Below are 18,796 nucleotides of genomic sequence, written 5' to 3' on the forward strand. Positions count from 1 at the left end.
AGAACTCTGAGCTCAAAAACTGCATGAATTTATGTAAAACTCTGTTATCTCACTTTTTAGATTAGAATCAATCTAAACATCAGGTCATAGACAGAGAACACAGGGGGCTAACACCTTCAACATATTGTCTAGCTATCACCATTGTTAACAGCTAACCCGAGAATGCAACTTTTTTAAAAAAAGTTTTGTGATCTACACATGAAAGAAGTGAAACTATCACTGTATTCTAAAAGATGAAAGGCTTAACAGACTTTAAAGGCTTAATCTAAAAAGTGAGATAATTTTTCAGTGTATAATTTCAGTTACGTCACACAGCAAATTTTTTGCTATAAATTCTGTGTTACGATCGAGCCCTCCACAATCACCTGATGAAGGAGCGTCGCTCTGAAAGCTAGTGTGCTTCCAGTTAAACCTGTTGGACTATTACCTGGTGTTGTGTGATTTTTAACAGTGAAATTAATGACTGTTTCATTTTTGACTAATGTAGTTTGAGAGATGAATGCTAACTAGCACACTAAAAATATCCCTCCTCCTCCCTGGAAAAATATAGTCCCATAATTTTTTACATTTACCGAAATCGCAACAGCATTTTGTAATGCCTTTAAGGTACCAAAGTGTCCAACATACTTAAAAGGGGTATTATTAAATAGAAATTGACACTGGGTTGTATAAGAAGGTCGGTGAAGAGACAATGAGAATATGGGAGGGTATTCAGTGGTCACCATTGGTTGAATTAAATTGGGGTAAACATGAGGCCAGAAAAGGAACACAATTATATTGTGGTTGGAGGAGATTACAGAGCCAGGGATGGGCAACTCCATGAACGGATTTGAAAACAAGGTTAATAATTTTTAAATCGATGGCTTGCAGTCAAGCAATGCAATGTAAATCATTGACCATAAGAGTGGATGGGTCTTAATGCAATTTAGGATACATGAGGGAATTTTTTTAATGACTGTTTTATACATTCATTAAGGCATGGCTGAGAGTTTCAGCAGCTGATAAACTGAATCAGGAATGGAGTCAGGTGATGTTCCTGAGAGGCAGTCTCAGTGATGGTAGGGATATCTCTTTGAAAGCACCACCTGGATAAGATGATGTGAACAGTCTGGTTCAGGCACAGGCAGCTGAATGGGAGAGGAATGGGGTTGGAGGTTAGGATAAGGAATTTGCAACAGGGACTCAGGACAAAGTATTTTACTGGATAATGTTTCATCGATGACTAGAGCTTGGACAAGCTGTGACAATTTACACATGAAGGAAGATTCGAGAGGTATTAAGGTAAAGCTCTTCATCATTATGGCATCTGTGGACCCTGATTTTAGGCTTTTTAATAATGCTGTAGGGTAGAATGTGAATGAGGAATAGATGAGAACTAGTGATAGACCTATGAGGGAAAGCAGACGCAACTTCAGGGGAACTGAAAGGCAGACTATTGTTGGGGTTCCTTGGCGCTCAACTAGGAAAAGCAGGTAAGCACTTTAGTTTAACAGCTTAGTTCCACTTTGAACCTGGCCAATGAATGGAAACAAATTCAGGTCGGTTGCATATTTTAACACTCCATTGACTTCAATGAAGAATGGAATTGAATGGTTTGTAAAACAGGCATCCAACTTGGTGGGTTAGGTCAAAATATCTGAAGGACAGTCGAACATTCCCTCAGTACTATTTTGCAATGTCAGGCAATATTAATGCTTAAGTCCCCAACTTAAAGTAACTCCCAAGTATCTCTACTCATGAACTCTCAGGCTTATATCCTAGGACCCTAAAAGAAGTAGCTAAAAGAAGTAATTTTCCAAAAATCCTTGGATTCTGGAGAAGTACTGGAGGATTGGAAAACTACCAATGAGACATCCCTATCCAAAAAGGGAGAGAGGCACAAACTTGTACAAGGATGATTGGACTAACATCTATTGTTGGAAAATTGTTGGAACCAATTATTAAGGAAGTAAAAGCAGCACATTTGGAAAATCATAATTGAATCAAGCAGAATCAACCTGCCTTCATGAAAGGGAAATCGTGTCTAATTAATTTATTAGGGTTTGTGAAGAAGTCTCACCCAGAATACATAGAGGGGAATCAGTAGGAATGTTGTATTTAGACTTACAGAAGGCATTCGATAATGTACCTCACAAAAGATTAAGTTGGAGAAAACAGCCCATGGTGTTGGAGGTAGCATATTGGCACAGATAGGGAGGAAACAGCAAGTGGGGATAATAATCTCTTTTTCAGGTTGGCAATCTGTATCCAGTGGGATTCGATAAAGATCAGTGCTGGGACTGCAACTGGTTATAATATATTAATGACTTGAAAGAAACAAGTGAATGTACTGGAATCAAATTTGCAGGCAGCACAAAAATAGGTGACAAGGCAAGTTGCAAGAGTGATACTAATGGTTCACAGAGAGATATTGATAGGCTAAATAAGTGGGCAAGAATTTGGGAAAAAATGAAGTTTGGAAAGGAGAACAAAAGAACAGTATTGTTTAAACGGGAAAAAAACAGAAAGTTGCAACACAATGAGACTTGGGGCACTTGTGCACAAAACACAGAAAGGTAGCACACATATTCAGGTATACGCGCAGGTAATCAGAAAGACTAATGGAATGTTGGCCCTTATTTTGAGAAGTTGGAGGATGGCAGTAGGGAAGTCTTACTGCAACTGAACAGAAGGGTTGGTGAGAATGGAGTACTGTGATCAGTTTTGGTCTCCTTACTTAAGGCAAGATAGCATTTCATTCGAAGACGTTCAGAGAAGATACACAAGGATGATCCCTGGTTTGGAAGAATGAGCAAAGTCTAAACAAGTTGGCACTTTACTCACTGGAGTTTAGAAGAAGGTGTGGCGATCTCATTGAGACACATAGGATTTTTAAAGGGATTGACACGGTAAATGCTGACAGGATGGTTTCCCCTCATGGGAAAGTCTGAGACCAGAGGGTATCGTCTCAGAATAAAGGAGTACCAGTTTAAGACTAAGATGAGGAGATATTTATTAGAGGGTCTTGAGTCTTTGGAACGCCTTGCTACAGAGAACTGTGGGGCAGAGTCCTTGTGTATATTTAAGGCTGATGAGTAGGGGAATCAAGGGTACCGAGAAAACATATGAAAGCATATGTGATGCATGTTGGATCAGCCATGATCCTATTCAACGACAGAACAGGCTGGAGGGAGTTGAATGCCTACTCTAGTTCCTATCTGTTCTAGTCTTATCTAGTATATGTAAGTCATAGTCCCAACATTATTTCTCTTCATGCGGGTCAATGAATTTTTAAGACCTTTTCTTTAGACTTGGAAATACATTTTCTGATTTTTTTGCTTGAAGGTAGAAGAGAGAGGATGGTGCTGGAGGGGGTGTTTTGCAGACTGGAGGCTAGTGACCAGTGACGTGCTGCAAGGATCAGTCCTGGGTTCTCTGTTTTTTGACATTTCAATAAATTTGTTTCATGTGAATATAGAAGGAATGGTTATAAGTTTGCAGATGACACCAAAATTTGTGGTGTAGTGGACAGCGAAGCAGGCTATCTCAGAGTACAACAGGACACTGATCTGTTGGGCTCATGGGCCAAGGTGTGGCAGATGGGGTTTAATTTAGTTAAGTGTGAGGTTTGGCAGTTTGCAAACTAGGGCATGATTTATACATTTAATGGTAGGATCCTGGGAAGTGTTGCTGAACAAAGAGACCTTTCGTCATTAAAAGTGGAGTCACAAGTAGACAGGGTAGTGAAGAAGGCATTTGATATGCTCCCTATTGTTGGTCAGTGCTTTGAGTACAGGAGTTGGGAGGTCATGTTGCAGCTGTACAGGACATTGGTTAGGCCACCTTTGAAATACTGCATTCGATTCTGGTCTCCCTGCTATATGAAAGATGTTGATAAACTTGAAAGGGTTTAGAAAAGATTTACAAGGGTATTGCCAGGGTTGGAGGGTTTGAGCTATAAGGGGAGTCTGAATTGACTTTTTTTCCCATGAGCATTGGAGACTGAGGGGGATCTTATAGAGATTTATAGAATCCATGAGGGGCATAGATAGGGTTAATAGCCAATGTCTTTTTCCCAGGGTCGCAAAGCCCAAAATTGGAGGACATAGGTTTAAAGTGAGAGGGGCAAGACTTGAAAGGGACCTAAAGGTCAACTATTTCATGCAGAGCATGATGCCTGTATGAAATGGAGGCTGGTACAATTACAACATTTAAAAGGCATCTGAATGGGTATATGAATAGGAGGGGGCTTAGAGGGAAATGGGCCAAATATTGGCAAATGGGACTAGATTAATTTAGGATGATGTACAACTCTAAAAGGGATTTGAACAAAATGTTGACTTTAACATGCAGAGTGAGGGTTCCTCAATTCAAATGGAATAAAGAGACAAAGAGTTAAAATCCAATCTCATAAAAATGTAATACACAACATTAACATAATTGCTTGTGTAACCAGAACATGTGTGGGATTGGAGAAGCTAAATCATTGGATTTATTCTCTTTGAGAATTTGCAATAACTTTACGAACCTCCCACTCATCTCTTCTCTGGTGAGATAAGTATTGAGTGCTGCCCCTTGCTCATTTCCAGGTTTCCAAGAAAAACATATGTACTCATTCACTCATATAGCTTGATGCTGCCAACTTTAAGTTTCATAGCTTTCTGTGACTGTTTAAAAAACACCTTAAAGGTGCTATAAAAATACACATTGCTGCTCATTGTCATCTCAGAAATAGTTCGTTATTCAGCAGTACTTGACGTTTGTTCACTAACTCTAAGCATTTTAAAAACACAGCGGTCCTATAAATGGAAGGAAAGAGAATGGTGGATTACTTCAGCAGAAAATTGAAGTCTTTGTATTTGGTCTCCCACTCCAAACTCCATTTCTGGGCTGCTGACTCTGCATTCTGAGATTTAACCAATCCTCTTGCGACATTCATGTTTTTTTCCCAAGATGAACCATTGACCTAATTTTTGATGCTTTCACGATGCTGCACACTTTCACTTCAGTCACATTGCCCAACATCGTGCTAGTCTTAGCTCAGCTGATGCTGACACCTGTGGCATTCGAGACTGTAGGTCTCTTCGCTAACACTCACAAGCGCTTTATATTTACACATTCATAAATCCATACTATAGCAGGGTCTATTCATTCATTCATAAAACTGCGATTCAGTAGTATATTTTACTATTACAAGATAGACCAAATTAAAACCTACGACTACGAAACCCACAGGGCAGGAAAGGATAAATCAATCAGGGAAACTTCATGAGATTGGAGTCAAAGTTTCCAGTGGCAACAATACAGATAACAATGGAACTAGAGTGCAAGTGGGCGTGACTGTCTAACAATAGTAAAAGCCCTTGAGTGCCCAGCAGGAGTCAGGTGCATTGTTTACATTTGATCTAAACCACTTAAACTGAACAGTTCTCAAGTACCTGTCTGAATAGGTCATATTCAAGTACTTTACAGATAAAATGAATAAACCATCAAAACCACGGAAAGGAGAATAATTTAAATGAATTGATAACTGTACCCTGTAAATGCTCGACATATCAATGAACTGATAACTGCATCTTGTAAATGTTAAAACTATTAATGTATTGATACTTGTATCCTGAAAATGTTGATCATATTAATGAGCTGTCTTATGGTATAAGAAAGCCATTTCCACTCAATGATTTAGTTTCAGCTCAGAAACATGTAACAGCAAGTTCTCCGAACAAAGACAGCTGAAGGCCATTTTACTGTCTCTGTCTCTCACTCTGGTCCATGGTCTAAAAAGACCTACTTACGCTTTTGTTATCTCGAATTTCAACCAGCTCAATGCATTGCCAGTTGGTTTCCTCCACTGTACGCTGTATACCGAAGTTGTTCAAAACTCATCTATCAGCCCTGTGCTCACTGAAATACATTGGCTTCCAGGACAGCAATCTTGAGTTTATAATTCTCAGCAGAAGCTGTTTCTTCCTCTCTGCTACCAACATTGGAGTTTTCTTTTCAGTTCTTAATCCTTTTTTTAGTGTGGGTCCCTAATTCTACTCTCACAGTATTAACAAATTTTATACCTTTGGTAATGTCATCCACCCCTATAAGGCCATCCGTCAGTTGGATCCCATCTACAAAGAAAAGCTTTTTTTTATCTTTCCTTATAACTCAGATCCTCAATAAGAAAGATTAGCTGATATGGCATAGCCTTGAATAACCTCCTAGATTCCCAATATTAATTAATGTAGAGTCTGATCAGTGCACTATAAAGTCTGATTGTTACCTCCTCCAAATTGAAAACATCTTTGAGGATAATAAGATGAGTATTTCACTTTGATGGCTTTTTGGCAGAATCATTGTTTCTTTCTCAGCAGATTTTGCCTGACCTGCCGAATATTTCCACCATTTTCTGTTCAAGAATCCCCAATACAGTGAGTTCCTGATTTATGAATGCCTAACGTATGAATACTCATACTTATGAATAGGATCCCACACAGGAATATATTAATGTTAATTTTAAAGGTCCAACATATGAATATTTCCTTGTACTTTCAAATGGTTGTTTTAGATTGTCCTGAATTATGTCCTAACTTGTGTACAAATAAATGGTTTGCAACATGGGGACTGCCTTGATATTATTTTGCCATTAAGGTAACATTCCCTGTATTTTGAGTATCATAATATCCTACTGTGGCAAGAGCTTTATGTGGAGAATAGATTTGGGATGTTTGAGGGAAAGGATATTGTGTACATCATGCTGAACATCATGATTATGTTTAGTGTGGATTGTCAAGTTGGAAGAGTAGAGGAGACTTCAGATCCCAGTACAAATGTATGAGAAGCAGTCATAAAGTTAGATGTGAGCTAATTTAAAAAAACACTAAAAACCTGACCAGCAACACTGAATGAAAACTTACAGTGCTCTGAAATGCTGGCAACTGAAGATCTACTTATGAAAACATATCGTCATAAACTTTGCAAATTAAGCATCGGATGCTGTTTACCATTGTCTATGGACACTTGAAGGAGAAATCCAAATGTTGAAGGCACAAAGTTACAAAATACCATAAATTGCTAGTTCCCTGTGCTTGACTGTACTGCAATCTTCCCTTCATTGAACCAACTTGGTGACAGGATTAGTGTGAGAATTGAATCATTTCTGACCCTCATGGAAACCAACTACAATCAGATGTCACCATTTGTCAGAAAGTCTTTAAACATGATGTTTGTCAATTTCATTCCTACCTTTCCCAGAACTCTGTGTTTAGACTCCTTCAACTTTGTATCTGTCCCACCACATTATGAAAACAGCTCTTACACAAGTAAAAAAAAAATCTGATTCTCATTATGACAAAGATAAACTTGCCCTTGTCATTCTTCTTACTCTGTTGGCAACCTTTGACACAGGTAAATCATCTTCTGGTGTTGTCAAATTGAGGGATTGATCTTACTTGGTTTCATTCTTATCTATTCAATTGTAGCCACAGAATCATTTCCATCTCCCATACGATTACTCTATGTTCCAAAAGGATTTGTCCTTGGACCCCTCCAACTTCTTGTTATGAAATAGAAGGTGTGTACTGTACCTTTAAGAGAGAGTGAATGCTGTTCTGAACTGAGAGCTAACAAGCACTTGTGAGACTAACAAGCAGTCTCAGAGTGTACTGGAAAATTGGAAATATGTAACACTTGGCTAGGAAATAGATACCAAAGTTGGTTGCTGTTTTGACAACAGTTCAAATTTAACCAATCAGTTTAAATTATACCCCAGGATAAAACCCAGTCAAGTTTGAATTTATTGTTTTTGCCAACATCAAACCAATGAGTTGATCCGATGTGGGGATATTTAAAAAACGGCATTTTGAAAGTCAGGCAGAGTAATTGCCATTGAGAGAGTAACTGCCCTTCAAAAAAGATTGCCATTCAAAAACACTGTCTATCAAAAGTACCTTTTCATATGAAACATCTTCGCAGTAAAAGAAAGACAATGACCCAGGGAGATCTTCAGCTGGAAGATGACAGACACCAGAGATGAAAGCCGCTGTATGGTTTTGAAATTAAGTTGATGTAATTGTAATAAGTGTTTTATTGGAACAGTATATTGTTATAAAGTTGGAAGCAGATAATAAGTAGTTAAGAGAAAGCGGAGCTTAGAGTTGTGAATACTTATTGTTTAATGTTCACTTTTAGAGTTAAGGAAGAAATTGATATTATTTTCTTTAAATAGTAGAATTTGGGCATTTTCTGTCACTCATTTTAACAGATTATGAGCTGAGGTGAGCTTTTCTGGGTGTTTGCTTTAATTAGCAGAAGAGTTCACCACCATGTTGTAATATTCTTATCCAAATACTACCCCCTCCCCCGTGACATCATCTGAAAGCAATGCATCAACTTTAACATATACCCTGAAGCTCCCAGTGTTAGTGTATTACCACCTCTCTTGACTCCTCGCTTGTTGCTAAATTATCAGTCTGCTTATCCAACATTCCTTATTGGAGGAGCAAACATTTCTTGCAATTAAACATTAGGAAGATTGAAGCTTTTGTTTTCAGTCTCTGCTCCAAACTCTGTACCCTGGCTCCTAACTCCATCTCTCTCTCTGGCAATAATCTGAGACTTAACCAAATCCCTTGCAACCTTCATGTTGTATTTAACCCCAAGAAAAGCTTTCAGCTTTATTTTGATGTATTTGGTAATGCCATATATTTACACTTCAATCACAGCAGCCAACTTCATATTGGTCTCTGCTCATTTGCTGCTGAATCCTCCATCCATATTTTTGTTACCTCGAGACTTGACTACTCCAATACACTCCCGGTTGGTTTTCCACACTGTACACTGTAAATCTGAGGTTGATCAAAACTGTCTATGTCTAAATCACAGCAAGTCTAGTTCCTCCATCATGCCTGTGCTCTCTGAAATGCATTGGATCCCAGTTCAGCAATTGCTTGATTTTATAATTCTCATCTGTGTGTTCAAATTATGATGTGATCTTGCTCCCCCTCTTCTAATTCTAGCCTCTTAATTATCCCCAACTTTAAATGCCCAACTATTGGTGTCTTCACTTTTAGTTGCCCAGATCCAAAGCTCTGGGACTTTAGAAAATTCATTAATGGGAAATGGATGTTGCAGACTAGGCCAGCATTTATTGCTCATCCCTAATTACTCAGAGGGCAATTAAAAGTCAACCACATTGCTGCAGGTCTGTAGTCACATATAGGCCAGACCAGGTAAGAATGGAAATTAGTGAACCAAGTGGGTTTTCCTGACAATCAATTCATGATCATCATTAGACTGTTAATTCCAGATCTTTATTGCATTCGAATTTCACCAGGATTCAAACCTGAGTACCCAGAGTATTGTCTGAGTCGTGGGATTAATAGTCTAGCGCTAATACCATTAGGCCATCACCTTTAGTTCCCTCCTTACACTTCTCTGCTTCTCCATTCACTTTCCTCCTTTTGGTCATTTAAACTAATATCTCCTTTCATTGTTCAGTGTCATAATTTGTTTTATGATGTTCCTGTGAAGCTCCCTAGGAGACTTATGATACTAAAGGCACTCAATAATTCTGAGATGGTGTTGTGACATTGATCAAATGAGACATGAATCTGAAAATGATTCAGGATTACATGTGCACAGTGCAACTTTCTGCACCAGATGTTGAGTGGCTTTACTTAAAGAGACTGCTGGATAATATTGCAAAGATAACATCAGGAATGTCTTGAGTTAAAAACCAATGTATGTGTAAAAAGATTTGCATTTCTTTCACGGGGAGCAGTTTGTCTCTTAAACTGTGTTATAACTCATTCCTTTGCATATCCAATTTTATGCTTTTCATTAATGGTTTGCCTCAGGAAGCATTTAAAACATAAATTCCTTACTGCAACATTTATTTTCAGAACACATGTAATCGTTTCCTTTGGTGTTTACATAAATTAATCTTGTGACGGTCCTTAATGCTCAAATGCACTCAGTACCAGTATGAGAGATTTCATTTCATTCCCTGGTAATATTCTTCAAAAGAAAATGGTAACCTACGTAAAGCTAAGTCTGACAAAATGTACTATTCTCAGTGTTTCAGGCCAGTTAAATAATAAGCTGCAATTTACTAAATTGCTTTACAGTTTAGTCTATTTCACACTATTTGGATTCGTATCCCTTTACAACAGGGTCCCAGACCAGCAGCCGGCTACAATGGTCAATGCTTACTCTCAGAGGAATTGATTTGACAGGCACAGAAACACGTCACAATTTTCCTGGGGAAATACAATATTTAAAATTAATAAGAAGGAGTAGTGGTTAGCTGGGGATAAGGAGGAAGAGAGAATAGAATAGAATCCTGACAGTGTAGAAACTGGCCATTCGACCAAACAAGTCCACCCTAACCCTCTGAAATGTAAGCTACCCAGACCCATCGCCTTACCCTATTACTCTACATTTACGCCTGACTAATGCACCTAACCTATACATCCCTGAACACTCTGGGCAATTTAGCATGGCCAATTTATCTAACCTAGGCAGCTTTGGACAGTGGGAGGAAACCAGAACACCTGGAGGAAACCCATGCAGACACGAGGGGAATGTGCAAACTCCGCACAGTCCATTTTGCTCGAGGCTACAATCAAACCCAGGTCCCTGGCACTATGAGACCGCAGTGTTAACCACTGTGCCATTCAGAAGGGAGCACCGAAAGAGTCAATATAATTCTTGAATCATACAGCCCAGAATGAGGCCACTCAGCCATCTTGCCTCCAATGTGCAGTCCTGAGGAAGGGTCACCAGACCTGCAGCGTTAACTCTGATTTCTCTTCATAGTTGCTGCCAGACCTGCTGAGTTTTTCCAGCAACTTCCGTATTTGTTTATGCTTTTAAAGTCTACTCTCTGAAAGACATATGTAACTGGGCCTACTAACAGTTTTCCCCTCCTAAATCATTTTCTTTAGAAGTAGGGATCAAGTTCCTCTTTGAATGTTAAAATTGTGTTTGTTTCATTCCTCTTTCAGGCAGCCATATCACAACAACTTGCTTCTTCTCTGCCCACAAATATCATTGTTTTTATTTTACTTTGGTGCTGATTGCCTAAAAATGCCTGCCCTGAGATACCTGCGGTCTGATAAACATATTTAACTGGAGGAGCCTATGGCTTTGAGTTGGATCTGTCCCTGTAGCACTGCACAAATATGCTGGGTAAGTAAGTGTAGTCAAGGCTGAGTTAGATATAGTATTAAATCATAAGGGGATCAAAGATTATGGGAATAAAGCAGGAAAGCGGAATTTAGGATTACCAGATCATCCATGATCTCATTCAGTGGTAAAGCAGACTTGACAGATCAAATGGTCTACTTCTGCTCCTAAATCTTGTGGTTTTATGATTGCAAGATAGACTAATTTGTAGAGTCAGATCACATGGATTCAGTGTGAGCTTGCCAATCATGTACAAAATTGGCTTAACGGCAGGAGACATAATGGTGGTAGAGGGTTTTTCAGACTGAGGCCTGTTACCAGCGGTATTCCACAGGAATCAGTAATGGGTCCACTTTTGTTTGCCATTTATATCAATGATTTAGATGAGAATATAGAAGGCTTGGTTCGTAAGTTTGCAGATGACACCAAAATTGATGATACAGTGGACAGTGAAGAAAGTTTTCTAAGATTACAAAGAGATCTTGATCAATTGGGTCAATGGGCTAAGGAGTGGCAGATGGAGTTTAATTTGGATAAATGCAAGGTATTGGTAATGCAAACAAGGGCAGGACTTATACAATTAAAAGGAGTGGCTCGGGTAGTGTTATAGAACAGAGAAACCTAGGGATTCAGGTACATAATTCTTTGAAGTTTCTGTCAGGTATAGAAAGGGTGGTTAAGAAGGTGTTTAGAACGCGTACCTTAATTGCTCAGACCTTTGAGTATAGGAATTGGAATGTCATGTTGAGGTTGTTCAGGGCTTTGACGAGGCCTCTTCAGAAGTACTATGTCCAATTCTGGTTGCCCTGTTAAAGGAAGGATATTATTACACTGGTGGAAAGGATTCAGAAGAAAATTACAAAGTTGTTGCTGGAAGTGGAGGGTTTGAGTTATAAGGAAAGACTGGATTAAGTTGGGACATTTTACACTTGAATATAGGATGGGTGACCTTACAGAGGTTTATAAAATCACAGTGTGTTTCTGATAAGGTGAAAGGCAGGTGTCATTTCCCTATGGTGGGGGATTTCAAGACTAAGGAGCACACTTTTAAGGTTAGAGGAGAAGGGTTTAACAAGGCATGAAGGGCAATTTTTTTACAATTCGTGTGTGGAATGAACTTCCAGAGGAATTGGTGGATATGGGTTCAGTTACACTGTTTATAAGATATCTGGATAACTACATGAATAAGAAACGTTTGGAGATATATGGACCGAGCACAGGCAGTTGGGACGAGTTTAGTTCGTGATTATGGTCAGCATGGATGGTTGGATCAAATGGTCTGTTTCCCTGCTGTATGACTTTGACTCTATGATTATGACTTTCTAGTGCATCTGTCCTCTATTATAATCTTGTTCATGTCCAACTTACATGGTCTGTAGTCTGGGAAGTTATGCTTTCCTTCATAATTGCATAATATTCATTTGTTGCTTTTGGCTTTGAGAAAGCATGTCGTTAGTTGAATCTCACTAGGGATTTCATCAAGAATGTAAGAAGTTTACTATTTCCCTATGGAACAATGGTGCAGTGCCAGCTCATGGAAGTGATTTTCAGCTCACTTTGTTTCTCTGAGTCACACTCATAAATGTATTTGTCTAATTTCAGAAGTACAAAGATTTTTATGTTTTTGTACATGTTAACGTTGTTTTTGTTTGTTGTATTTAGGGTGTTTTTAACCCACCTCACCCATGTAGTTATCTCTGAAGACTTACCACCTGCCTCTTCTTGGAAGGCAGCAGGGATGCTCTCTTGAGGGGGATTGAAGTGTTTGATCTTTTCAAATCCGGGTTTGAGAATGTCATTAGCATCCAGATGGCTTTATAATCCATGTCTGAATAGGACACCTCATAAACTACTCTGCTCAGTAAATCATATTGGGGGAAACATTGAGGTCTAAAGAGCTACATTAAAAACATTCCTTTGTCAGGCTGAAGGGTAGAAAGTCTCCTCTGTCTCCACAGAAAAAAAAATCTTGCTCTTACTGAAGCACTTGTGAGTAACCTCTGGGCGAGTTCTTTACAAAACCTTTCCCACTGTGACCCCATTTTAGTACATCATATGATGTTGGGAGAAATGGAAAGTTTCAGAGCGTGGAACAAATAATTAGCTTCAGAGGAAGAAGGTGCGAATGATGGGAATTGTTTAAACTGCAGGATTTTCTGCCAAAAACCCCCCCAATCATTTCAATACATTATGATCATAGAATCATTACAGTGTGGAAACTGTTAGTTTGGCCCTATAAGTCCACACCAACTCTCTGTAAGATAACCCATCCCCTATTACTGTACGTTTACCCTTAACTAATGCACCTAACCTACACATCCTTGAACACTATAGGCAATTTAGTACAGCCAATTCACCTAACCTGCACATCTTTAAAGACATGGAGAGAATATGCAAACTCCACACAAACAGTCACATGAGGCTGGAATAGAACCCAGGTCTCTGACACTATGAGGCAGCAGTGCGAACCACTAAGCTACCATCCTGCTGGCTTATTTTCTAGGCCACAAAGATCCAACAGTAAGGCCATTACCGCCAGTAGAAAAAAATGCAATGACTTACAGGGCCTCATAAGAAATCAATTGGAGTTTCATGACAATTATTGCTACCTCAGAACTGTGAGCTGAAAATCTTGTCTCTCAAACACCAGAGGGAGTGTGATCTGCAGCTCAGAAAACTGGAAGTATAGCATGCACAATTATATGTTAATCAAAATATGCAGTCATAGAGTAAGAGAGATGTACAGCACGGAAACAGGCCCTTCGGTCCAACTCGTCCATGCTGACCAGATATCCCAACCCTAATCGAGTCCCACCTGCCAGCACTTGGCCCATATCCCTCCAAACCCTTCCTATTGATATACCCATCCAGATGTCTTTTAAATGATGCAATTGTACTAGACTCCACCACTTCCTCTAGCAGCTCATTCCATACATGTATCACCCTCTGTGGAAAAGGTTGCCACTTAGGTCTCTTTTATATCTTTCCCCTCTCACCCTAAACCTATGCCCTCTAGTTCTGGACTCCCGCTCCCCAGGGGAAAAGACTTTGTCCATTTATTCTATCCATGCCCCTCATGATTTTGTAAAATTTTATAAGGACACGCTTCAGCCTCTGACTCTCCAGGGAAAACAGCCCTAGCCTATTCAACCTCTCCCTATCGCTCAAATCCTCAATAGTTGGGATGTCATGTTGAGGTTGTACAGGATGTTGGTAAGGTCTCTTCTGGAGTTCTGTGCTCAGGTCTGGTCACCCACTTATAGGAAGGATATTATTTAAATTGGAGAGATTTACCAGAGTAAAAGAGTTACCAGAATGTTGTCAGGAATGGAGGGTTTGACTATAGACTAGATAGGTTGGGACTTTTTTCACTGGAGCATAAGAAGCTGAGGAGTAGCTTTATGGAGGTTTATAAAATCCTGATGGGCATGCATAAGGTCTTTTCCCCATGGCGGGAGATTTCAAAACTAGGAGGCATATTTGTAAGATGAGAGGATAAAGTTTTAAAAAGAACATTGGGACAACGTTTTGACATAGAGAGTAGTCTGTATGTGGAATGAGCTGCCAGAGGAAGTAATGGATACAGGTGGAGTTACAATATTTAAAAGACATTCAGATAATTATTATTATTAGATTCCCTACAGTATGGAAACAGGCCATTTGGCCCAACGAGTCCACACCGACCCTCTAAACAGTAACCCACCCAGACCCATTCCCCTACATCTATCCCTGATTAATGCACCTAACACAATGGGCAATTTAGCATGACCAATTCACCTAACCTGCACATCTTTGGATTGTGGGAAGAAACCAGAGGACCCGGAGGAAACCCACACAGACAAGAGGAGAATGTGCAAACTTCACACAGACAGTTGCCTGAGGCAGGAACTGAACCCAGGGCCCTGGTGCTGTGAGGCAGCACTGAGCCACCGTGCCACCCCAAAGTACCTGAATAGGAAAAGTTTGGAGGGATGTGGGCTGAATGCAGGCAAGTGGGACTAGTTTAGTTTAGGAACAAGGTCAGTGTGTACTACTTGGACTAAAGGATCTGTTTCCATACAGTATGACTATGATTCTATGAAAAACATGTAATATGGTGAAGATTAATGGGAAGTGAAAAATGTGTTGCTGGAAAAGCGTAGCAGGTCAGGCAGCATCCAAGGAGCAGGAGAATCGACGTTTTGGGCACAAGCCCTTCTTCAGGGAAGCCAAGATTAATGGGAAGCCAATGGATTGGGATTTTTTAAAAACCCAGCAGACGACAACTACAAGAGCACTAAGAGGGGAGAAGATGAAAAATGGCAACAAATTAGCTACTAATATAAAAGAAGACTTCAAGTTTTTTTAGCTATTTAAAAGGTAAAAGTGGACATTGGACTGCTGGAAAATGAAGCTGGAGAAATAGTAATGGGGAAATAAAAAATAGTGGAGGAACCGAATAGATTGCATCAGTCTTCACAGTGGAAGATGCCAGAACTGCATGAGAGTCGGGGGGCAAAGGTGAGTGTAGCAGCTATCATTAAGGTGAAGGTGTTGGGGAAGCTGAAAGCTCTGAAGGTAGATAATTAAAGTGAACCAGATGGACTACACCCTGAGTTCTGAAGGTGATAGTTGAAGAGATTGTAGAAGCATTGGTGGTGATCTTTTAGGAATCACTGGAGTCAGGGAGGGTTCCAGAGAACTGGAAAATGGCTAATGTAACACCTTGTTTAAGAAGGAAGGGAGGCAGAAGACAGGAAACTATATGCTGGTTAGCCTGACCTCTGTTGTTGATAAGAGTTTAGAGTCCAATATTAAGAATAAGAATGTGGAGTACTTGGAAATGCATTGCAATATAGTGTGAAGTCAACATGGCTTCAACAAGGAGAGGTCATGCCTGACAAATCTCTTAGAATTCTTTGGGGTGGTAACAAGCAGGTTAGACAAAGGAGAGCCAGCGGACATGATAAATTTGGATTTCCTGAAGGTGTTTGATGAGATATTGCACAGGAGGCTGCTAAATAATGTAAGACCCCATAATATTATAGGCAAGGCAATGAAATTATAGTGGATTGGCTGATTGGCAGAAAGCAAATAGAGGGGATAAAGGGGCCTTTTACAGGATGGCAACCAATAACTAGTGGAGTTCCATAGGAGTCAGTGTTGGGACCACTACCATTCACGTTACACATTAACAATCTGGATAAAGAAACTGAAGGCATTGTTGCTAACTTGTAGACATCACAAAGATAGGCAGAGGGACAGCTAGTGTTGAGGAAGCAAGGATGCTGCAGAGGACTTGAACAGGCTAGGGTAGTGGGAAAAGAAGCAATAGATGGAATACAATATTGGAAAGTGTGAAGTTTTGCATTTTGGTTGGAAGAATAGAGGCATGGACTATTTTCTAAATGAGGAAAGGCTTTGGAAATCTGAAACACAAAGGGATGTAGGATTACTAGTTCAAGATTTTCTTAAGATTAACATGTAGTTTCAGTTGGCGGTTAGGAAAGCAAATGCAATATTAATATTCATTTCAAATGGGCTTGATTACAAGGGCAGAAATGTACTCCTGAGGCTCTATAATGTTCTAGGCAAGCTGTATTTGAATTACTCTGAACAATTTTAGGTCTTGTACCTAAGGAAGGCTGCGCTGGCCTAGGAGAGAGTCCAGAGAAGGTTTATAAGAATGATCACTCGGATAGCGGGCTTCTCGTATGAGGAGTGGTTGAGGATTCTAGGTCAGTGCTTGATGGAGTTTAGAAGGATGAGGGGAGGATCTCTTTGAAACTTACAAAATACTGAGAGGCCTGGATAGTGTGGACATGGAGAAGGTGTTTCCCCTAGTAGGAGAGACATGGACCCAATGGCACAGCCTCAGAGAGAAGGGACAAACCTTTAGACCTGAGGAGGAATTTCTTCAACCGGAGGGTGGTGAGTCTGTGGAACTCATATCCATAGATGGATGTAGAGGCCAAGGTGTTGAGTGTATTCAAGACAGAGGTAGATAGGTTCTTGATTGCTAAGGGAATCAAGGGTTTGGGGATGAAGGCAGGAGAATGAAGTTGGAAAACATATCAGCCGTGATTGAATGGCAAAACAGACTCAGTGGGTGAAATGGTTTAATTCTGCTTCAATATCTTCTGATTTTATGCTCTTATAAAGAGTATGTCCTCTGCTTCTAGACTGTCCTGTAAGGCAAACTATCCTTTTTGCATCTATCCTGTCAGGTCCCCTAAGAATCTTGCGTGTTTTCACAAGGCAACCTCTCGTTCTTCCAAATTGCAATGAGTATGGGCCCAACCTACTCAACATCTCCTCATAAGGCAGTCCCTCCAAACCCAGTATCAGCCTGGTGAACCTTCTTTGTATTGCTTCCCTAGCTAAGGGAACCAGAACTGTTCATTGTATTCCAACTGTGGTCTGACTTGTGCTTTATATAATTTGAACAAAACAGCTTTACAGTTTACTCTATTTCCTTTGAAATAAAAGCCAACATTCCATTTGCCTTCCCAGTTACTGCTGAACTTAGATGCTAGTTTGTTATAATTCAAATATTGAGGACTCCCAAATCCTTCTATTATGTAACTTTCTTAAAACTTTCTCCATTTAAATAATATTTAGCTCCCGAATTCTTCCTGGTGAAAGGCCTTAACCTCACAATTCACAACATTATAATCCCCCTACCATAATTTTGCCCGCTCACTAATCTGTCTATATCTCATAGCAAACTCATTGTGTCATCCTCATCACTTACCTTTCCAACTATTTTTGTGTCATCGGCAAATGTACTATTGTGCATTCACGTTCCTCATCCAAGTTATTAATATATATTGTAAATAATTGTTAGCCCAGCACTGGCCCCTCTGATTCTTAATGAGTTACAGATTGCCATACTGAAAATGCCACACTACGCGCACTCTCTGTCTTCAATTAGTTAGCCAATCGTCCTTCATATTAATGTAATACCTCCAACACCAACAGCTCTTATTAATTATCCTAATGTTTGGTATCTTGTCAAATGCTTTCTGAAAATCCAAATGTATTGCATCTACTGCTTCCCCTTACCTATCTTGTTTGTTACATCCTGAAAGAATTCTAGTAAATTTATCAGGCATGATGTCCCCTTCATGAAGCCATATCGACTCTGTCAGATCATACTGTGTAGTTTTAAATTCTGTGCTATTTTATATTTTATAATACACCCTAACATTTTCCCAATGTCAACTGTTAAGTTCACTGTCCAAACTGTCCCTTTTTTTTATCTTTTTTTGAAATGAAAGATGTTACTTTGGCAGTTTTTCAACTCTGTAGGACTTCTCCAAACTCTAAGGATTCCTGAAAGATTACTACCAGTGCAACCAATATCTCTGTAGCTGCCTCCTTTATTATCATAAGATGTACCCAATAAGGTTCAGAAGACTTATTAGTTTATATCCCGAATAGTTCCCTTAGCACATTTTGTCCTCCTGATACTTATCGTATTTGTTTTCTCTCCTCATTTTCCCCCTTCATTTTTTAATAATGTTGAAATACTATTTGTGTCTTTTATTGTTTAAGAGGCCTATATTCACACTGGCTCGTCTCTTCTTTTTTGATGTTTAAAGAAGCTGTTGCTGTTTACCCTCAAAGTTTATCTTCTCCACCTTTATTATTTTTGGTCAGC

Source organism: Hemiscyllium ocellatum, chromosome 8, assembly GCF_020745735.1.
Source record: "Hemiscyllium ocellatum isolate sHemOce1 chromosome 8, sHemOce1.pat.X.cur, whole genome shotgun sequence".
Lineage (NCBI taxonomy): Eukaryota > Metazoa > Chordata > Chondrichthyes > Orectolobiformes > Hemiscylliidae > Hemiscyllium > Hemiscyllium ocellatum.